This window comes from Lissotriton vulgaris, chromosome 1_1 (genome assembly GCF_964263255.1).
Source record: "Lissotriton vulgaris chromosome 1_1, aLisVul1.2, whole genome shotgun sequence".
Lineage (NCBI taxonomy): Eukaryota > Metazoa > Chordata > Amphibia > Caudata > Salamandridae > Lissotriton > Lissotriton vulgaris.
This window is the reverse complement of record NC_141685.1, coordinates 1454982923-1455007279: the sequence shown is the minus strand read 5'-3', so window position 1 is coordinate 1455007279 and position 24357 is coordinate 1454982923.

Sequence of the window (24357 nt, the reverse complement as noted above, 5' to 3'; positions counted from 1 at the left end):
CACTCTTAAATTTACATTTGGTACTTATTTTATATGGGGTAATGTTTTATCTTCCAACCAAGTAGACATTAGAGCAGATACAGTTTTCTAGATTCTTAAGTATCTCAATTCACCTTACCTCGCAATGTTTTTTGTCAACATTTGGGGGCATATTATCAAGGATGGCGTTATAATTATCGCCAGTATAGCGGCAGAAAACAGCTGCTAAAGCAGCGATAATGGGCTTGACAATATTCCCTGGAGAATTCCAATAGAAGTCCATGTTCACAACAGAACATAGACTTCTATTGGAATTCTCAAGGGAATTTTTTCAAGCCCATTATCTCCGATTAAGCGGCAGTTTTCTGCCGCTAAACCAGCAATCATTTTTAATGCCTTTCTTGATGATATGCCCCGAAGTTCTAGCTATACTTACTTTTATTATATTAGATTTTTCCCAAGCCACTGGAGCAGTACTTTATTTCTTTTAAATCAGAAATATTTGCTCCAGTTTCTGAGTTTCAGGCCCAGTGACAGTGATGCTTGCCAGATTGTATTACATAGGTCACTTTTAGAATTTTATTCGGCCTCGTGAAGAAATATAAACCTTCTAAGGACTTCACTGATACACATGATCCTTTTAAACCAACAAAGAAGAAGCTGGCACAGAAGCTGTAATATAAAAATAACATTTTTACTAACCCCAGATGAGGGAGACAGCGTCAAATGGCACCCTCAGGCCACTGTAGGAGGCATTCTAAGGAGTACAGAGAATAGAGGCCTTATATATGCATAGGTTACATTAATCAGCATAAAACCAAGGGGAGGTCCTGGCACATGTAAGCATGCTTTCAGACCAATATGGCTATACAAACATTGCTTGCTCAACTAAGTGGGAGTAGAGACGTTTCTCCTTACATCAGCAAGAATAGCCTGACAGTTCTATACTAGGAGCAGGTGCATTCTAATAGCTATGCCTTTCTGAGCATGTGCAAGGCTCTGGAAGAGGGAGAAAGCACATGGCAAGCAAATGGCCAACTAAGATGGCTGCCAAGTACAAAATGGCTTTCAGCTCATGCTAACAGCGATTCCTGCAATATTTAACACTGGGACACTTTAGGATTGCTCATCCTGTATTCCAAAAGAATCAGACAGGTACAGTACAGCCACAGTGAACTTTGTAAAGCTGGTCACTGTGCTACTTCATTCAATCAAAGGTTAAAATTGCACTCCTCCTCATCGCAGTGTGAGGTAACGCAGGAACTTGCACTGCGTTTACTCACACCATATCTACAAGGCTATAAAAAAACCATGCAAGTTGGCTTTAAGTGGCCTCATAGATACAATGTGCACCGTTTGAAAGTTTTTAAAAGTGACGTTCTGGCGGCTCTGGGGCCTTGTAAATGAGGCCCTTCATTTTTTCAACTTCGGTCATCTATCTGTGATTCTTCACGACTATCTGTTTGTGATCTTCATGGCTGTCCATTTTGAGTTAGTAACATTTTTATTTAGTATTTGTACATTTGTCAAGCTCACGCTTGTCATTTTTTCGAAATATTTATATTTTTACATATTTAACATTGTAGATTTTTAAGGCAAGTGCCAGTGTCACAGTTTTCAGTTTCTTTTTTGACATATTTTTACTTCAAGTTTTCATAGATTTCTTTGTTGTTTTAACTGGGCCTTAATCATTTAGTTTATTCACGATTTGTACTACTCTCAATGCTTTTAATTTCATTAGTACTGCTGTATGCTTGGTGTTTTTTTTTACTGAAATATTATGAATTTATTTTCTACATGATGTTTAGCACCACTCATCTGTATGAGATAAATAATCATTTCAAATGAGCAATGAAATAGCATGAAGAGAACAAATTGCATTTTTTAAACCGTAAAATGAAAATAAACACAACATTAAAATTCGAATTATACCAAAATAATTTATGAAGCAATAATATTGTACAAGGCAATAATATTGCTCTTGTATATAAATTTCAAAAGCTACTTATCGTAACTTAAGTAGGATACGCAAACTTAGCGTTCCTTTTGCTTTATATTTTGCGCATGGTCACGAGTTTGGTTCTGTGAGGCTGGGTAGAATCATTTGCAAATGTGCATCACTCAACTAGGCCACATTACAAAGTCAGTATTAATCCCTTTTCAGTCAGCAGGGGAAACGGAATTAGAAGATTGGTGTAAAACTGATGATTGGTTTTGTTTCACTGAAAAACTCCACCTGCTGAAACTCTACCTATGAAGGGAAAACAAGGAATTACCTGAGTGTCGAAATAAAATGACCTAGCGTCTGTGTACTATGGTGATCGGGGGACCGCCAGACTCGCCTCCAACTACCCTATTGCAACTGTGCCATTGCAGTACTGCCATGCATATTACACGTTTCAGGACCATCAGCGGTATCATGGAGTTACCCCTCCCTGAAACAGGGAGAAAGTGAGGAAACAAAGTAGGCATTATGCATGGGGTGCATGCAGGTGGGCACCTACATGCACCCCCCATTCCAGCACGGCAAAGACTTCACAGTCCATGCTGTTCTGGAAAGCGCTGTGGGGGTGCCTTTCCAGGGCATACATATGCACTTTTGAAAGGCACCGCCGCAGGACAGCCAGGCTGCCCTTCCACCAGAACATGAAAATCTCATAATCTGGTGGGTAGCCGGTGGCCCTGTTTGGCCATCCTGGAGTGGGGAAGTGGTGACGCAGCCTGTTCCAGGACCACCAAACTCGTAATTGGGCCCTTAATCCCACAGCAGTGCCTCATTTCAATGGGATTCAACAGATCCTATTGGTAATCCTCTGTAAATCCACTCTGAGTTACTGATGCTGGCTCTGGAGGTTTGACTTACCTGAGAACATAACTGGGTTCTAGTAATGAGGTCCCAAATTAATAGCAGAGACCCCCATTTATAGACCAGTCTGAGGGTTATATATGAATTGCAAACATCATTAGAGCTTCTCTGCTAGGATGGTAAAGGGTCAATTTTAATCTATCTTTGTCTCTGTGTCAATGAGGACTGTGAGAGACTGAATCAACTCTAAGATCCTGCCTAGCCTGGTGTATTAAAGATTTCAAAATTTGCATTTGTGCTGTGCACAACTATTGGATTGTAAAAATGCATTCAATGCAACAACTGAGCGCCAAGATTACTGTAATGTCCTTGCAATTAATAATTTCTGTAGGAATACCCCATTTTGTAATATACTGATGGATTTATGCCCCATTGCATCTGAGGCACTGCTAGGAGTAATATTTTTCAATTTCCAACCAAAAGTGTGTAATTCACTCTATTGATTTGCCTAATTTGCCCTGATGGTGATTTGGCCTTCTCTTACCAAAGGCAACTGGTTTTCTCCAGGGACACAGGTTAAGTGATGCTGTGCTCCTCGCTGTCCAATGCTGAGAGAGTGCTTTCTTGTTCAAAGAGGACCAACTTTAAGGGGCCAGGCCAGAAACATGTCCGGGTAGCTGCGTTGTTCGCGAACTCCACTGGCCCTGTACCAAATCCTGTGATTATCCTGTTCCTCCTCGCTTTCAAACATTGTGCCAGTGGTCAGAGGGCAAGGGCAAGTGGTGGTGTGCCCGGTGAAGTGTTCAGAGGCGTTATTCAGGCTGAAATTGAGACCTTTTTGGCTAGATGTTCGGCGCGCGGTCTCTTAAGGTGGCGGGTGAGGCGGAAAGACTGAGGCAGCAGGCCGGAGCTGTGAAGCCCTTGTCCGGCATGCGAGTGGTGAGCCCGAGCGAGCTCAGGTTGCAGTGAGTGTGGCTAATCCTCCGCCACGACAACATCAAATAGAGGCTTGCGGATGTCCTGAACGACCTCACTACTGGGGCGGCGGCACAGGAGTTGACCGGGAAGAGGAGGTCGGAGGAGAGGGGAGCCACCCCTCGCCGGCGAGAGACTGAGTTTTGCAGCTACTGTGGGGGCTGTTGCCGCTTGCCAGTGTTGACTGGAGAGCAGTGGGATCCTCTGTGGAGGAACATTTGGCTCCCTGTGTCTCCTGCCAGGATAAAGATCTGTGTGACGGTGACTTGCGCATAACAATAAAACACTTGCAGATTTTGGTGCAGTGAGTGCGACAGGCACCACGGACTGCCTTAATCCTCTGCCGTGGTGGCATATTCGGAGGTTTGTTACTGCCCTGAAAGACCCCACTCCTGGTGCAGATGGTGATCGTAGGAGAGGGTTCCCCTCACTGGTGATACAAGGAGTTTTGCGGATGCTGTTGCTGCCATTGAAGCCCGCTTGTACTGGCTGGAAAGAAGTGAGAGCCTCCATGGAGAGACACCCAGCTCCCTGTGGAGAGACACCCAGCTCCCCGTGTTTCAGGCTTCAAAACAAACAACTGAGCGACAGTGACTTGCACACTTCATGCAGCAAATACTTATTGGTTCAGGGCTCCAGTAACTGGTGTGCTTGGGCATTTGTTTGTGGGCCCCCGCAGTATTTTAGGCGGACAGTGCACCTGAGGTCGTGTGTGCCTGGGCTCACCCTTGTGGGCCGACATAAGTGGTTGCACTGCATAATTGTGGCAGGGGTGCACTTTGGTGGTGGGCCTGCCTCATAGTGGCGCAGCTCTTGGGGATGCTCCCGCCACCACGCAGTGAGATATCTGGGCCCTCCATGGCACGACACATGAGAGATGTTGAGCTCTGACCCCAAGGGCATATTGTGTGGGAGAATAAAGCACTGGAGGATGATACATACCAGGCCGGGGGGCCTACAGTATTGGAGAGTACCATAGCCCACTACACTGAGCCGCTTGATGAGGTGCGAGTGGAGGTGAACTGGCCGCGGCCTACTATTGCACTGCAGACTTAGCATCAGGGTGTAGAGCAGATCCTGGATGGGTCCCGCAGGCCTCCCAAGGGGCTGAAGTAAGTGCAAAACTCTGTCCTGATTTGTGGGGCAGCAGCAATCGAGAACAGAGCGGCAGACTGTTTATTTGCCTGCCCAATTGGTGAGGGTGACAAGGGCACACTCCTGAGATTCTTTGTGGCCCGGCAGGAGTAAATGTTGTGGAGCCACAAGCCCAGTGGGGGTCCGAGGTGAGAAACACAGGGCTACCCCCCGCAGGGCAGTGGTAGGCGCTTAACCTGAGTGGGACCGGCAGCTGCGGTCTGCCAATAGTTCAGCCACGATGGCAAAAGACATGGAGCCCAAAGCATCCAAACAGGGGAAGTTGGACCGATTTGTGACAGTACTTTCTGCGCCTGTTGTAGCAGAGGGAGGGTTGGCCGCCCGCCCAGACACAGATGCGATCCTACAAGCAATCCATGCATCACGAAAAAGTCTGGAAGGCAAAATGGCGGAGGTGCGGACCGAGTTATCCTTTCTGCGTCAAGATCTGCGTAAGGTTTCCGAAAGAGTGACCAACGTGGAACAGCGTGCCTCGGAGCTCGAGGACACCTCCACGACCACGAGTAAAGAAGTAGTGGGACTTATGGCAACAGTGAAGGACGTGGTCTGGAGAGTCGATGATGCCGAAAACAGAACACACAGGAATAACCTGTGATTTATAGGTTTTCCGGAGAACGTGGAACAGTCTGATCTGGGACATTTCCTACTGACCTTTCTTAAGGATACCCTTCCAGAGACACAATTTTCTTCTTGCTTTGTTATAGAAAGAGCGACCAGGATGCCTGGCGTCCGGCTGCAGCCTGGAGAACCCCCTTGGGTGCTAATAGTCTGATTCTTGAATTTTCAGGACAGAGATCTAATACTCAGAGAGTTACGGAAGAAGGGAGAGATCAAATATGAAAACACAAGAGTGATGGTGTTCCCTGAATATTCGCAAGATGTTCAAAAACTGCGACGCACTTTGACCCCATAAAAGTGAAACTGTGTGCTCCTGGGATCCAGTATATGCTGCTGTTCCCTGCCAAACTGAAAGTTATCTTTCAGGATTGCCTTCTACTGCTCCCCTGCCCCCTGATAAGCAACCCAGTCCCAGTTGGGAACGGTCCCAGGGAAAGCGACTGAGACAAGTGCTCAAACATCTGACTTCCATTAGGACAACACAGAGGAGATCCCTGCGAGCCAGGGAAGAGAAAACTACCATACAAAAAAGGAAAGTAACAGTGGTGGATTCCCAAAGGGACAGCACCTAGTCAAATTATTCTCCAAGAAATCTCGCCCACTAGTACATGGGGCAGTATGTGTGCACACTTCAAAGAACACCCACTGTCACAATGCAGGTTCAAACATGAACTATAACCAGATTTGAAAAAAGGCCAAGGTGCACCACATCAACATTTAGGGGAATAGATATTTTCAGCAAGGTAATCAGTAATGATTATATCAGAGAGATGTTTCTTCATATAATTTTGAAAGTTCTTTATTTAGTTCAGATGGTTAAAAGATATACAGGATCTACAGCCGACGCGTTTCGTCCACAAGGGACTTCTTCAGGGCTGTTACAGAAACAAAACACAATATACAAAACATATAATTAAAACATTTTGAAGTTAAAAAGTATTCTTTTCTTCATAAAAACAACAACAAAAGTACAATGAATGCCAGGCTTCCTCAATAATTTATCACAAAATTTGATAATGGAACAGGTCCTGATTTCCTAATGCCAACAAATAAGGTTATACCTAGAACTAACATGATTGTTCTATACAGAGTGAAGTTTGATATCTTATTGTGAAACCAGGAATAATCCACATTTATTAAACTTTTCTGTCCATTATATATTTTTGTGAACTTTTTTGTTTGTCTAGCTTGAGAACGATTACATTATATTCTTTTCATTATACATTTTCTCATGACCGCATGATGCTACAGCCAGCATCACTCTTTCTGTGTGACAGGGTGCCACTTTCATCTCAAAGTCATTGTTCACTCTATTTCATACTAGCCTGATGCTTAGGAACCGCATCCCCTTCACCAAATTTATAATTCTCACTTTTCACTTCAAAGCATAATATCCTTTCAAAATTCATTAAAATACTGCCCATTCCTAAGAAAACGAAAGGAGCAAGCCAGAGACTACCCATGGTGTGTCAAACACAAAAATAGAAATAGAGATAAAGAGGAGCAAACATACCAGGATAGTCAGATGGTGATAATGTCCCTGGTTTCTGGACCGTAGGTAAGGGATGTGAGAATGTGCCCGGATAACTATATTGATCATCCGATAGTATCTATAAGTGATCAAGGAAAAGAAACAGTCAGTGAAAGGAGCATGGTTTAGGTTTAAAGACAAAAAGGGGGAGGGGGGCCACAATTAGGCACATTAATAAAGGGCCAATGATGAAAATCTTGGCTTGTAAGGTTATGGACTAACCACCTACCATGTATAATAAGAACTTAAATCCAATTGGATAACTGGCGTTAGAGGATTCAACCGCCTTCAAAATCGCACCAATGATATCAGGTGTTGCAATGTCTTATGTTCTAGCCACCTATAAAATGGACACAAGAAGTCAGCAAATTCCACTGTGATACTAGTGGAAAGAAACCGGCATGTTCCGGTGTTGAAAAATAACCAACAAGGTGTACCATTATGATAGAAAGGACAAGAACCTCTCACTTACATAGAAAGTGAGGACAATAATCCAATGGTCATGGAACCAGGGTAGATAGGTAATGGAGACCTCCGTGTAATATCTATAGAAAGACAAGAGAATGGATAGTATACATTTACTTGAAATCTGGAAAAGGGGGTGGGGAATCAGTAACCTGATTGCTCTCCCTGTGTCTGTCATGTTTAGTAAACCAATATATTGCAAGACTACCATGGTCATTGTAAATATCAATAGGATCTACATATCAACTTAATTGAGAGCTGAATATAGGAGTCCGGGACCTTAATTTATGTCCCTGGATCTGTCATGTTTGACCAACTAATTTATTGCATAGCAACTGTGGTCATAGTGAACATCTTAAGGGTCTACATATAAGGAACCCGATGTGCATCCCTCTGCCAATCCATGTGTGGCAAAATATTGCGTGTCAAACCAACTATGGCCTGACACTATATAACATTTTCAAATTTCCCAAACCAGATATTTGTCTTACCTACTTAAATCTTTTCTTTATATGCGGGAAAGTGTAGGGAAATTCTATTGCCAAACAGCTCTACACACGGGGGAGAAAGAAAACATGGTTGGTGGATTGTTTGGTAGTAAGGGAAATCCTACTGAGTTTGCTGATTTATAGTCTTAAAAAATTATTACAAATGAATTATCCCCTTAATTTTTTAAGTTTGCTGTATTAGCATGGTCTCCTAAATACGACAACTACCCCATATAATTATAGGAAACAAGAATTCTATAGTCTCCAAGTCCAATCAGAAAAAAGGGGGTCCCCTTTACCTTGATGAAGCCTACTAATGCATCCCCTGGTTCCTGCGTGGCTAGAAACGATAGCGTCCGACCAGACGTCCCCCTCCGTCAAGTACCGGTGAAATACTGACATTTTCGCTTCCATTTATATAGCTGGAGGAGAGTTACTGAATGTGTACACCTGATTTCAATCCGCTCGTAAATTGCGGTAATGACTGCGGCGGCCATCTTAATACGGTGTAAGGACTCAGTTGAATCCCTGGTTGAGGCTTATCCAGGCGCCATGTTGTGTAAGAGCGCGAAAATCGTATAAACGATAGAGATAGCGTATGTCCAATATATGTATAATCAACAATATAAATGAACCGGCGCCCTTTCCCAATGAATGAAATATTGATGTATCGTGACAGGGCGAAAGGGAGGTTCGTTGCGACGATCTCCTATGTTATGAGCTACCGCGGCGGCCATATTTGTTTGGGCAAAAGCGCATTTTTAAGAAGTAACGTAGTTGGATCTTTATTCAAGCAAATGAGCTATGGAAAAAGACATTTCATAAAATCTAATTCATTGCGATGATTTGGACACTTTAGCGAAAATAGATATATCCCTCCTCGCGGTAATCTAAACATAGTGGCCGAACTATGACGGCCATTTTTGAATGGGACGAAATGTATAATCTAATCCCCCTGGCCGGAATGAACCCTACAAGAAATTTTTTTTATTATTGCCATTATTTTATGCATAAATTGATCAACTTAACGAAAGCTAATCGTCCTTTTACAGGTTTACAGCGTGTCTGTTATTTTTCTCTTTGATTTCAGAAGACACGAGTATTTGTTATACAACCAAATATCAACTCTCAGTCAGCTTCCTTAATATATCGTATCTTTTCATTTCTTACTTCCATACTGGAGGGGGGCAGATTCATAAACTTTAATAGAGTTAGTCTCAGTTTTAAGGGAGATATAGTGCAACAGGGATAGAGGAGAGAACCAAAATAGTGACAAGAGAAACAGAGAGAGTTCACTTATTCAGAATCAATGCAATTTTCTTATTTTTAAAAAATATCCATTTGCTTGATATATCAAAATGTTAGAACAACCTGCTGCATATAGCTTTTTAAAGGCCTGTCTCAAAACAAGTGAACATATACCTACAAATGTTCAGATACGAGTATAAATATATAAGGGCGACATGCTTCAAATACATCTTAGATGATTTTTCAAACGCCTATTTCATACAAGAAAAAATTGTTGATTCTAATATTCAAATTGCACGTGATGCCATATCTTCACAAATCTATGTCTCATCACAGTTTTAGTTACATTTATCAATGTGGCAGGTATATCCATCTCATCTTACACAAAGTTTATTTCTGTGGAGCAGCACTCATCTTCCCACAGTGTTTTTTATCCTAACCATAAGTTTGAAATTGATGAGTTCATCACAACGTGGGACCTATGTGGTGAGATAGTGCATCTCATCGTCATAATTGTGTCCGAGTTCTACACTTCTCAGTCTACAAATCCACTCTGCTTCACATTTTCTTAGAGCTAGGGTCCGGTCACCACCTCTAGGGTTCAGGGGGACATGATCTATCCCCATGAACCATAGTTTGTCCTCAGGCTTGTGTTTGTCCTGCATGTGGAATGTCATCGCATATTTGTGGTCATTGTTGCGATGAGCCCTAACATGTTCCTGGATTCTTTGTTTCAACGGTCTTTTTGTGCTACCCACATAGATCTTGTCACACGGGCATCCTATGATATAAACTACATAGCTTGTATTGCAGTTTATAAGGTGATTTATTTTGTGCGTTTTCTTTGTGTTGAAACAGAAAGTTTTCGTTTTGTCCTTTCCTAGGCCGCATACATTACAGCCTCTGCAAGTAAAGAAGCCTACAGTTTTAGGTGGAAGCCAACATGATTTTTGTTTTGTATTGGTCACTAGACTGAGACATAAGATGTTTTTCAAATTGAGACCTCGTCTGTAAATGATTTTAGGTTTAGATGGAAGGTCATTTTTAATACTCGGGATCTCTGTCAGAAGATGCCAGTGTTTTCTAAGGGTGTTATAAACCCTACTGTTTTCATCTGTGAATTTCGTGGAGAAGGCAAAGGGGAATTTGTTGTTTTCTTTTTTTGGGGGCCTGTGTTCCAATGTGCTTTCCCTAGTCACCTTCGTTACTCTCTCTTTTGCCTTATTAAGGATTTTCTGGGGATAACCTCTTTGACAGAAGCGTTCCTCGGTCTCCTTGATATTTGTCTGAAAGCTATCATCAGTGCTGCAGTTCCTTCGCATACGTAACATCTCGCCATAAGGTATGTTGTTAATCACATGGCGAGGGTGCAAGCTTTTAAAATGCAGGGTGCTGTTGCATGCAGTACTCTTTCTATGTGTCTTGCTATTGATCATGTTATTCTCAATAAAGAAGGTGATATCCAGGAAGTCGATTTGTTGTCTACTGTACTCCATAGTAAGTTTCACATTATATGGGTTATCATTGAGGAAATCACAGTATGTCATCAATTCCGGGGCAGGTCCATTCCACAACATGATAACATCATCTATGTACCTGCCCCAGAACACGATGTTGTCCGACCACTTGGCAGAGTGACGGCCCCAGGCATGCTCCCGCTCAAACCAGCCCATAAATAAGCCAGCGTAAGCGGGAGCAAACCTGGATCCCATCGCCGTCCCCTGTATTTGTTGAAACCATGTGGAATCATGGAGGAAAAAGTTTTTGGACAATATGATGTCCGTCATCTCCAAGAGTACTTCATTGTGCAACCTGTGGTCTGCAGTCCTCTGTCCTAGAAAAAAGGACAGGGCTCTCATCCCAAATTCCTTTTTGATACAAGTATATAAACTTGTTACATCCATTGTTACAAAAAGCATATCTTCAGACCATGTCAGATTTTGAAATTTCGATAGGATATCCTTGGAGTCCCTGATGTAAGCTGGTAAATTCTGTACAAAAGGTTGTATGTACGTATCAACATATTCAGACAGCCTCTCTGTGGGGGAGTTGATTCCTGCTATAATGGGTCGGCCCGGTGGAAAGGGGCCGCCCTTGTGGATTTTTGGAAGGATATATATGCACGGCGAGCTTGGCGCAGTTACAGCCAAGTACCTATATTCCTCCTCGCTTATCAAACCTGTTTCCCGCCAATCTGTCAATCTCAAGTTTATATGGGCAGTCAAGTTACTTACTGGATTTTCCACTAATTTTTTATAGCAGTCAGTATCCGATAACTGGCGTTCTATTTCACTCATGTAGTCAGATTTTTTCATAAGGACAATGTTGCCCCTCTTATCCGCTTCACGGATGACTATAGAGTTGTCAGACCTCAAGTTTTTTAGGGCAGTTAGTTCCTGTGGTGTGAGATTTTGATTAGTACCACCTTGTTTAATTGGATTATCCATCAATTTGTGGAATCCTGCAGTGACTCTTTTTTTGAAAGTATCTATGTTAGGGTGGGTACCAACAGGTACAAAATTAGATCTTGGTTTTAAACCACTAGCTTTACTAAAATCCTCCAATACACCCAATTCATTACAAATATCATCCATGTCAATAGAGGTTTCAAGTTCAATCGTTGTCAGTGATTGTAACAAATTTATTTCATTCACAGTGTAAGGAGTCACAATGTTTACATCATTACATGAGTCATTTTTCTTTTTAACAGGGTTTCTAGCGAAATGATCCTTTAGTTTCAAAGTACGGACAAATTTACATAAATCCACCATTATGCCAATGTCATCCCCCGCTTGGTTAGGACAAAAACCCAATCCCAATTCAAGAACAGATTTTTCATCATTTGAGAGGCACTTATCTGAGAGGTTCACAATGATGGACTGTTTTGTGATTCCTTTCCCCCTCTCAATCTCAACGTTATTATCCCCTAGTTCTTGTTGGACCTCGTCCTCTTCGCAACCGTTTCTGCATTTGAATTTTTGCCTCTGTTTGTATCTCTTCCAACTGCGCCCCCCCCTCCTTGTTTTGGGTCCTTTGGCCTTGTTCCTAACCTCAACCTCTCCATTTCCACTAAAAAAGGATTCTGACCCGGTCTTGTCTCGCCTGTTGTCGCGGGTGCTGGAGTTTCAATTGAGAGAGAGGTAGCAGTGGATGATAGCGATGTTAGACTGCTTGCTGATGTTAAATCGGGGGTTTCCTCTCTCTGTCTTTTACCGTCCCCCGGAACTTTAATATTGTCAAACTTATGGGAGAAGGTATATATTCGTCCCTCCATGTAATCCTTATCATCCCTTTTGATTTTCCTCATTTTTTTATCACGAAGATAAAGTTGATGGTTCTCAAGGATACCATCCAGTATGTCATAGTTCTTTTTAATAACATCTTTTAACGGGGATGTCTCAATTTCCTTTTCTAGTTCTTCTATTTCTTTTTTGAGTTTTTCTCCTTTGATCTCAGAGTTTTTTATTAATATTTTCATCATGTTGAAGGAAGCATTCTTAAGGTTGCTTTCCCAATCCTCCAACTGTTCGGGGCTAAGGTCCTCAAATGTGGGAAATATTAGTATCCTTAGACCCCTGGGAATTTTTTCATTCGCTATGTATTTACCTAGAGTTGTCCCATCCCACCATCGGGACATTTCATTCTTTCTAAGTTTTTCTAGTCTCTGGAATTTTGTTTTCAAGCCTTCAATGGGGGGGGTTAGTTCTGATGTTCATATTAGGATTGTTGGCAAACAGGTCTTGAGCAAGTTCCTGTCTCCTATCTCTGAAGCCTGGCATGGTGATTCACTATAATATAGATAGTCAGAATCTTTTAGTTTATAACTGGCAAAAAGTCAAATGCGGAGTTGGCTAGTGCTACTGGGAATTGTAACAATTCATACAAAAAAGGAAAGTAACAGTGGTGGATTCCCAAAGGGACAGCACCTAGTCAAATTATTCTCCAAGAAATCTTATTTGCCTGCCCAATTGGTGAGGGTGACAAGGGCACACTCCTGAGATTCTTTGTGGCCCGGCAGGAGTAAATGTTGTGGAGCCACAAGCCCAGTGGGGGTCCGAGGTGAGAAACACAGGGCTACCCCCCGCAGGGCAGTGGTAGGCGCTTAACCTGAGTGGGACCGGCAGCTGCGGTCTGCCAATAGTTCAGCCACGATGGCAAAAGACATGGAGCCCAAAGCATCCAAACAGGGGAAGTTGGACCGATTTGTGACAGTACTTTCTGCGCCTGTTGTAGCAGAGGGAGGGTTGGCCGCCCCGCCCAGACACAGATGCGATCCTACAAGCAATCCATGCATCACGAAAAAGTCTGGAAGGCAAAATGGCGGAGGTGCGGACCGAGTTATCCTTTCTGCGTCAAGATCTGCGTAAGGTTTCCGAAAGAGTGACCAACGTGGAACAGCGTGCCTCGGAGCTCGAGGACACCTCCACGACCACGAGTAAAGAAGTAGTGGGACTTATGGCAACAGTGAAGGACGTGGTCTGGAGAGTCGATGATGCCGAAAACAGAACACACAGGAATAACCTGTGATTTATAGGTTTTCCGGAGAACGTGGAACAGTCTGATCTGGGACATTTCCTACTGACCTTTCTTAAGGATACCCTTCCAGAGACACAATTTTCTTCTTGCTTTGTTATAGAAAGAGCGACCAGGATGCCTGGCGTCCGGCTGCAGCCTGGAGAACCCCCTTGGGTGCTAATAGTCTGATTCTTGAATTTTCAGGACAGAGATCTAATACTCAGAGAGTTACGGAAGAAGGGAGAGATCAAATATGAAAACACAAGAGTGATGGTGTTCCCTGAATATTCGCAAGATGTTCAAAAACTGCGACGCACTTTGACCCCATAAAAGTGAAACTGTGTGCTCCTGGGATCCAGTATATGCTGCTGTTCCCTGCCAAACTGAAAGTTATCTTTCAGGATTGCCTTCTACTGCTCCCCTGCCCCCTGATAAGCAACCCAGTCCCAGTTGGGAACGGTCCCAGGGAAAGCGACTGAGACAAGTGCTCAAACATCTGACTTCCATTAGGACAACACAGAGGAGATCCCTGCGAGCCAGGGAAGAGAAAACTACCATACAAAAAAGGAAAGTAACAGTGGTGGATTCCCAAAGGGACAGCACCTAGTCAAATTATTCTCCAAGAAATCTCGCCCACTAGTACATGGGGCAGTATGTGTGCACACTTCAAAGAACACCCACTGTCACAATGCAGGTTCAAACATGAACTATAACCAGATTTGAAAAAAGGCCAAGGTGCACCACATCAACATTTAGGGGAATAGATATTTTCAGCAAGGTAATCAGTAATGATTATATCAGGGAGATTTTTCTTCATATAATTTTGAAAGTTCTTTATTTAGTTCAGATGGTTAAAAGATATACAGGATCTACAGCTGACGCGTTTCGTCCACAAGGGACTTCTTCAGGGCTGTTACAGAAACAAAACACAATATACAAAACATATAATTAAAATCTTTTGAAGTTAAAAAGTATTCTTTTCTTCATAAAAACAACAACAAAAGTACAATGAATGCCAGGCTTCCTCAATAATTTATCACAAAATTTGATAATGGAACAGGTCCTGATTTCCTAATGCCAACAAATAAGGTTATACCAAGAACTAACATGATTGTTCTATACAGAGTGAAGTTTGATATCTTATTGTGAAACCAGGAATAATCCACATTTATTAAACTTTTCTGTCCATTATATATTTTTGTGAACTTTTTTGTTTGTCTAGCTTGAGAACGATTACATTATATTCTTTTCATTATACATTTTCTCATGACCGCATGATGCTACAGTCAGCATCACTCTTTCTGTGTGACAGGGTGCCACTTTCATCTCGAAGTCATTGTTCACTCTATTTCATACTAGCCTGATGCTTAGGAACCGCATCCCCTTCACCAAATTTATAATTCTCACTTTTCACTTCAAAGCATAATATCCCTTCAAAATTCATTAAAATACTGCCCATTCCTAAGAAAACGAAAGGAGCAAGCCAGAGACTACCCATGGTGTGTCAAACACAAAAATAGAAATAGAGATAAAGAGGAGAAAACATACCAGGATAGTCAGATGGTGATAATGTCCCTGGTTTCTGGACCGTAGGTAAGGGATGTGAGAATGTGCCCGGATAACTATATTGATCATCCGATAGTATCTATAAGTGATCAAGGAAAAGAAACAGTCGGTGAAAGGAGCATGGTTTAGGTTTAAAGACAAAAAGGGGGAGGGGGGCCACAATCAGGCACATTAATAAAGGGCCAATGATGAAAATCTTGGCTTGTAAGGTTATGGACTAACCACCTACCATGTATAATAAGAACTTAAATCCAATTGGATAACTGGCGTTAGAGGATTCAACCGCCTTCAAAATCGCACCAATGATATCAGGTGTTGCAATGTCTTGTGTTCTAGCCACCTATAAAATGGACACAAGAAGTCAGCAAATCCCACTGTGATACTAGTGGAAAGAAACCGGCATGTTCCGGTGTTGAAAAATAACCAACAAGGTGTACCATTATGATAGAAAGGACAAGAACCTCTCACTTACATAGAAAGTGAGGACAATAATCCAATGGTCGTGGAACCAGGGTAGATAGGTAATGGAGACCTCCGTGTAATATCTATAGAAAGACAAGAGAATGGATAGTATACATTTACTTGAAATCTGGAAAAGGGGGTGGGGAATCAGTAACCTGATTGCTCTCCCTGGGTCTGTCATGTTTAGTAAACCAATATATTGCAAGACTACCATGGTCATTGTAAATATCAATAGGATCTACATATCAACTTAATTGAGAGCTGAATATAGGAGTCCGGGACCTTAATTTATGTCCCTGGATCTGTCATGTTTGACCAACTAATTTATTGCATAGCAACTGTGGTCATAGTGAACATCTTAAGGGTCTACATATAAGGAACCCGATGTGCATCCCTCTGCCAATCCATGTGTGGCAAAATATTGCGTGTCAAACCAACTATGGCCTGACACTATATAACATTTTCAAATTTCCCAAACCAGATATTTGTCTTACCTACTTAAATCTTTTCTTTATATGCGGGAAAGTGTAGGGAAATTCTATTGCCAAACAGTTCTACACACGGGGGAGAAAGAAAACATGGTTGGTGGATTGTTTGGTAGTAAGGGAAATCCTACTGAGTTTGCTGATTTATAGTCTTAAAAAATTATTACAAATGAATTATCCCCTTAATTTTTTAAGTTTGCTGTATTAGCATGGTCTCCTAAATACGACAACTACCCCATATAATTATAGGAAACAAGAATTCTATAGTCTCCAAGTCCAATCAGAAAAAAGGGGGTCCCCTTTACCTTGATGAAGCCTGCTAATGCATCCCCTGGTTCCTGCGTGGCTAGAAACGATAGCGTCCGACCAGACGTCCCCCTCCGTCAAGTAACGGTGTAATACTGACATTTTCGCTTCCATTTATATAGCTGGAGGAGAGTTACTGAATGTGTACACCTGATTTCAATCCGCTCGTAAATTGCGGTAATGACTGCTGCGGCCATCTTAATACGGTGTAAGGACTCAGTTGAATCCCTGGTTGAGGCTTATCCAGGCGCCATGTTGTGTAAGAGCGCGAAAATCGTATAAACGATAGAGATAGCGTATGTCCAATATATGTATAATCAACAATATAAATGAACCGGCGCCCCTTCCCAATGAATGAAATATTGATGTATCGTGACAGGGTGAAAGGGAGGTTCGTTGCGACGATCTCCTATGTTATGAGCTACCGCGGCGGCCATATTTGTTTGGGCAAAAGCGCATTTTTAAGAAGTAACGTAGTTGGATCTTTATCCAAGCAAATGAGCTATGGAAAAAGACATTTCATAAAATCTAATTCATTGCGATGATTCGGACACTTTAGCGAAAATAGATATATCCCTCCTCGCGGTAATCTAAACATAGTGGCCGAACTATGACGGCCATTTTTGAATGGGACGAAATGTATAATCTAATCCCCCTGGCCGGAATGAACCCTACAAGAATTTTTTTTTTATTATTGCCATTATTTTATGCATAAATTGATCAACTTAACGAAAGCTAATCGTCCTTTTACAGGTTTACAGTGTGTCTGTTATTTTTCTCTTTGATTTCAGAAGACACGAGTATTTGTTATACAACCAAATATCAACTCTCAGTCAGCTTCCTTAATATATCGTATCTTTTCATTTCTTTCTTCCATACTGGAGGGGGGCAGATTCATAAACTTTAATAGAGTTAGTCTCAGTTTTAAGGGAGATATAGTGCAACAGGGATAGAGGAGAGAACCAAAATAGTGACAAGAGAAACAGAGAGAGTTCACTTATTCAGAATCAATGCAATTTTCTTATTTTTAAAAAAATATCCATTTGCTTGATATATCAAAATGTTAGAACAACCTGCTGCATATAGCTTTTTAAAGGCCTGTCTCAAAACAAGTGAACATATACCTACAAATGTTCAGATACGAGTATAAATATATAAGGGCGACATGCTTCAAGTACATCTTAGATGATTTTTCAAACGCCTATTTCATACAACAAAAAATTGTTGATTCTAATATTCAAATTGCACGTGATGCCATATCTTCACAAATCTATGTCTCATCACAGTTTTAGTTACATTTATCAATGTGGCAGGTATATCCATCTCATCTTACACAAAGTTTATTTCTGTGGAGCAGCACTCATCTTCCCACAGTGTTTTTTATCCTAACCATAAGTTTGAAATTGATGAGTTGATCACAACGTGGGACCTATGTGGTGAGATAGTGCATCCCATCGTCATAATTGTGTCCGAGTTCTACACTTCTCAGTCTACAAATCCACTCTGCTTCACATTTTCTTAGAGCTAGGGTCCGGTCACCACCTCTAGGGTTCAGGGGGACATGATCTATCCCCATGAACCATAGTTTGTCCTCAGGCTTGTGTTTGTCCTGCATGTGGAATGTCATCGCATATTTGTGGTCATTGTTGCGATGAGCCCTAACATGTTCCTGGATTCTTTGTTTCAACGGTCTTTTTGTGCTACCCACATAGATCTTGTCACACGGGCATCCTATGATATAAACTACATAGCTTGTATTGCAGTTTATAAGGTGATTTATTTTGTGCGTTTTCTTTGTGTTGAAACAGAAAGTTTTCGTTTTGTCCTTTCCTAGGCCGCATACATTACAGCCTCTGCAAGTAAAGAAGCCTACAGTTTTAGGTGGAAGCCAACATGATTTTTGTTTTGTATTGGTCACTAGACTGGGACATAAGATGTTTTTCAAATTGAGACCTCGTCTGTAAATGATTTTAGGTTTAGATGGAAGGTCATTTTTAATACTCGGGATCTCTGTCAGAAGATGCCAGTGTTTTCTAAGGGTGTTATAAACTCAACTGTTTTCATCTGGTTTGGGAAATTTGAAAATGTTATATAGTGTCAGGCCATAGTTGGTTTGACACGCAATATTTTGCCACACATGGATTGGCAGAGGGATGCACATCGGGTTCCTTATATGTAGACCCTTAAGATGTTCACTATGACCACAGTTGCTATGCAATAAATTAGTTGGTCAAACATGACAGATCCAGGGACATAAATTAAGGTCCCGGACTCCTATATTCAGCTCTCAATTAAGTTGATATGTAGATCCTATTGATATTTACAATGACCATGGTAGTCTTGCAATATATTGGTTTACTAAACATGACAGACCCAGGGAGAGCAATCAGGTTACTGATTCCCCACCCCCTTTTCCAGATTTCAAGTAAATGTATACTATCCATTCTCTTGTCTTTCTATAGATATTACACGGAGGTCTCCATTACCTATCTACCCTGGTTCCACGACCATTGGATTATTGTCCTCACTTTCTATGTAAGTGAGAGGTTCTTGTCCTTTCTATCATAATGGTACACCTTGTTGGTTATTTTTCAACACCGGAACATGCCGGTTTCTTTCCACTAGTATCACAGTGGGATTTGCTGACTTCTTGTGTCCATTTTATAGGTGGCTAGAACACAAGACATTGCAACACCTGATATCATTGGTGCGATTTTGAAGGCGGTTGAATCCTCTAACGCCAGTTATCCAATTGGATTTAAGTTCTTATTATACATGGTAGGTGGTTAGTCCATAACCTTACAAGCCAAGATTTTCATCATTGGCCCTTTATTAATGTGCCTGATTGTGGCCCCCCTCCCCCTTTTTGTCTTTAAACCTAAACCATGCTCCTTTCACCGACTGTTTCTTTTCCTTGATCACTTATAGATACTATCGGATGATCAATATAGTTATCCGGGCACATTCTCACATCCCTTACCTACGGTCCAGAAACCAGGGACATTATCACCATCTGACTATCCTGGTATGTTTTCTCCTCTTTATCTCTATTTCTATTTTTGTGTTTGACACACCATGGGTAGTCTCTGGCTTGCTCCTTTCGTTTTCTTAGGAATGGGCAGTATTTTAATGAATTTTGAAGGGATATTATGCTTTGAAGTGAAAAGTGAGAATTATAAATTTGGTGAAGGGGATGCGGTTCCTAAGCATCAGGCTAGTATGAAATAGAGTGAACAATGACTTCGAGATGAAAGTGGCACCCTGTCACACAGAAAGAGTGATGCTGACTGTAGCATCATGCGGTCATGAGAAAATGTATAATGAAAAGAATATAATGTAATCGTTCTCAAGCTAGACAAACAAAAAAGTTCACAAAAATATATAATGGACAGAAAAGTTTAATAAATGTGGATTATTCCTGGTTTCACAATAAGATATCAAACTTCACTCTGTATAGAACAATCATGTTAGTTCTAGGTATAACCTTATTTGTTGGCATTAGGAAATCAGGACCTGTTCCATTATCAAATTTTGTGATAAATTATTGAGGAAGCCTGGCATTCATTGTACTTTTGTTGTTGTTTTTATGAAGAAAAGAATACTTTTTAACTTCAAAAGATTTTAATTATATGTTTTGTATATTGTGTTTTGTTTCTGTAACAGCCCTGAAGAAGTCCCTTGTGGACGAAACGCGTCGGCTGTAGATCCTGTATATCTTTTAACCATCTGAACTAAATAAAGAACTTTCAAAATTATATGAAGAAAAATCTCTCTGATATAATCATTACTGATTACCTTGCTGAAAATATCTATTCCCCTAAATGTTGATGTGGTGCACCTTGGCCTTTTTTCAAAACAAGAGAAAACTACCATATCGGACTCAGATGATGACACAGCCCTGGAATGCACATCAAGAACCTCTAGGAGACCAAGTGGTCATGGAGATTCTGATCAGTAGGAGAGGCACGAGTCCCTGGCTCTGGACGATGCACACCCTCTTTTTGAAAGAATTCAACAGCTTGAGGCTTCAGGATCAGGCCCTCCGGGCGAGGACTCTCAACCAAGGCAGCCTTTCAATATTGGCAAGGAGGAATGATGAGTTGGGGCCAGACGCCCTCCTAGAGATACTGTACGATTCCCGAGGCTTAGAGGACATTTGTAACCTTTGTTACATGGGTTGTCATTTTTGTTTTGCTCTATAGTTGAGTGAGTAGGGGAAGGCGGGAAGGTTACCGACCTCTGCGTGGTTCACCTGCACCAGTGATGTCACATTGACTAAATTGGGGGTGATGAGGGTACCTGTAGAGTGTGGGGAGGGGGACACAATGAACACACTAAATGTTCTGGAGTATGTGTTTTCGGTAGAGGGGAGGGCATTTCCGTTCGGATAATTTGCATGAATACTGACACTGAGATGAACTGGCATTGCTTGGGCAGTGTTGGGGGACTCAGATGGGCGCAGGAAACATTTGTTTTTTTTACTCAATGTCAATTGATGGGTACGCAGGGATGACGTGGGACGTCAATGACTAGGGAATACATTTAAAAGAGGATTTTGTTTTGGACTATCTGAAAAGGCTTAAACTAGATATCATACTACTACAGGAAATGCATCTCATGGGGCCACACTACTCTTTCCTGGGTAGGGAACACTATACTACTCTGGCACATGCAGGGTTTACCCGAGGGTCAAGGGGAGTAGCATTTCTCCTCAAAAAGTCACCCCCCTTCTCGGTCACTCGACGTTGGGAGGATCTGGAAGGCACATACCTGGAATCACACATCTTGGCTAATTGTTAGTGTTTATGACCCCCACGTCTACCGGAAATAAACGCTGGATAAATTGTCCGGCCTCCTGCTACAGTCTGGCCGCGCCTTACATATCATGGGAGGTGACTTCAATGATGTGAGCGAACCCACATTGAATCGTACATTGACACACCCGAGGCCGCATGAGACTAGCTTCCAGGTGAACTTGCTGCTCACTGACCTCTAGAGGCGCCACCATCCATCCACACGTGCATACTCCTACTTTTCTGTCACCCACAGGGTGTTTTCAAGGTTGGACTACCTTTTTGCCCCAGCTGGTGAGATTGAGCAGGTTAAGGAGAGAGAATACTTAGCCAGGGGTATCTCAGACCACTTTATCTGCTGGTGGGTGGAAGACGGAGAAGTCAAGGCACAACATCGATACTGAACACTTGGGCATTGAAGGATGAAACGGTCGCTAAAGAAATTAGGGTAGACACCAAACTCTATTTTAAAGAAAATGAAGGCACTGTGCAATTGGCGCTCACTCTCTGGGAGGCTTTCAAGACCATGGTACGTGACAGAGCCCAAAGTAAGACGAGAACTGGCGATGGAACGCAAACTGATAGACCTTGAAAAAGAGGGTGCCCCTCCCTTGAGTGAACATACTCTCCGTCAAATTGACATTCCTGAACGGGAATACCAGGCACTGGTTACTAAGGAGACATGAGCGAACCAACTCACGGTCCAACATAAACTGTATGAGACTGGGGACCTAGCATGTAAACTGCTAGAGTGGTGGGCCGGAAGGTACAAGATTTGAGGTGGGTCTCGTCTATCAGGGAACAAGGTAGGATTTATACCATGCCCCAGGATATAGTGGAGGCATTTGACCAATATTATTCAACACTTTATGCAGCCCAGACACAAGCAACTAAGGTACAAATAACTCAATACCTTGTGGAGGTCGAGCTCCCCTGCCTTCCCCCTGATGAGAGATACAGGCTTGATGAGGATATCACTCTGGATGATGTCAAAGAGGCCATTGGTCGATTAAAAGCAGGGAAAACCCCAGGTCCCAAAGGCGTCCCAGGGGAATCTTTTAAAACATTGGATGGGGCGGCACTACTGGAATACACCCCATTAGAAGGTCGCCTCCTCCAGGAGGAAATCCCGGCTAAAGCATTTTCATTTACCTACAAAACATTACTTAATAACATGCCCGATAGACTAGGTCCACTTCGAGCAAAATGGGAAAAGATCACTGGTGTACTGGAGGATATAGATTGGGAGCCCGCTCTCATGCATCCACGTAAAGAGGCAATTAAATTGAGGTTACGTCTCATCCACTACTAAATACTACACTGCACTTATTTTGATAGAGCCAAATTGCATACAATAGGGAGAGCCGAGAGCCCGGAGTGTCTTCGTTGCCCCACTGAATGTGGGACATTCATACATACCCTTTGGGAGTGTAATGAGATACAGGCGTATTGGTGATCGATTGTGGGGGAGCTCAATCACATATTGGAAGTCCAAATAGAATTGGAGTCATGGTTTCTTCTTTTGGGAATTCCGACAGAGTAGACATCCCAAGGCGCAAACTTGTTCTAGCTAAACTGGGGTTGGTAGTATCCAAACGGGATATAGCTAAATACTTGGGGTCATGCAAAATACCTTCCCTTAACGAATGAGAGCAAGTCTTGACTTGTATATGGTTGCAGGACTAGTGACGTACAAAGCCTGTGGCTATCCCAAGACGTTCCAGAAATATGGGCCCCATTGATAAAATATTACGGATTGGCGGTGGAGGGAGAAGCAGAGTGTTGGAGTCTAATGCCCCAAGGACCAGGGGAAGAGCTTTGAAAGATGTACTGTTTGTTCCAAATATATGTAACCATGGGAACTATAACAGTGCTTTTGATTTTTTTCTTTGCGCCCAGGCCGCTCAAGCCCATTTGTAGACTCAATTGCGATATATATTTGGTTTTATAATTGCCTACATGGCAAATGTGGAATGTCATGCAATATTGCGTATTCATGCTTTGTTTAATGCTTTGTTTTATTTAAAAAACGAAATAAAAAAAAGGGGATCAACTGTAGGTAATAGTGTTGGCTGGGATTAAAAACTCAAGAAATAGCATGATTTAAACTACGCATATCGCTATTTGAACCTTACAAGTCCAAATATCTGCCTTGACGGGCCTTTTTACTGAGAAATCAGACAGTAGCATAGGACTGTAGAATGTTTTACACTGCTTGATTTACCTTTTATTAATCAGAGGTAGAATAAGGCATCATGATAAATCAATAGCCGGACATTCATTTGATCAGGGTCTGAATCACACAGACACTAAAAGGAATCTGAAACAGAATGTCCAAAGCAGCAGGTTTCCATGGGAGATTGTGGAAAATAGACCTGTGCTGGCTGCTGAGTCGCAGTTTACATGACCCCCAAAGTAAACCTCAAAATAAGTTGATTCACGGATGGAGGAGTCTTCCTCCCACCTCTTCTTCTTCTCTCTGCGTCTCTCACTTCTTGTCGTTCTCTTTTCCTTTCCTTTTTCTTCAATGAGTATGAAGGTTTAGTGGATAATTGAACCCACTGCAGGGTTTTGTGTCACATGTTCAAATCAAAGTAGGCCCACTCAGCCTTCATTCTCTGCATGGCAATAAAAGAAGTACAACTGAGTTGGTTAAGAGTAATCATTTTGTATTCACTACCAATATATTCAAAGGTGAATATCTACTTCACATATATACACATTGTACTCTCTCACAATTAAAAAGGGGGTTTTTGGAACACACACTAAATAGATAACAAACACTTACAGATACCTATACGCCATGTGTTGAAAACATCTTGCATTTGCAAATTAGGATGACCTCTATTGAGAGGTCCTTTTTAATTCTGATGAGTCTGATAAATGCAGGTAACAAGGCCTGCAGTAACTCTGCAAGCCACAGTAAGTGTAATCCTAAGAATGTCTTACTGGTGAAGGCAGCAAA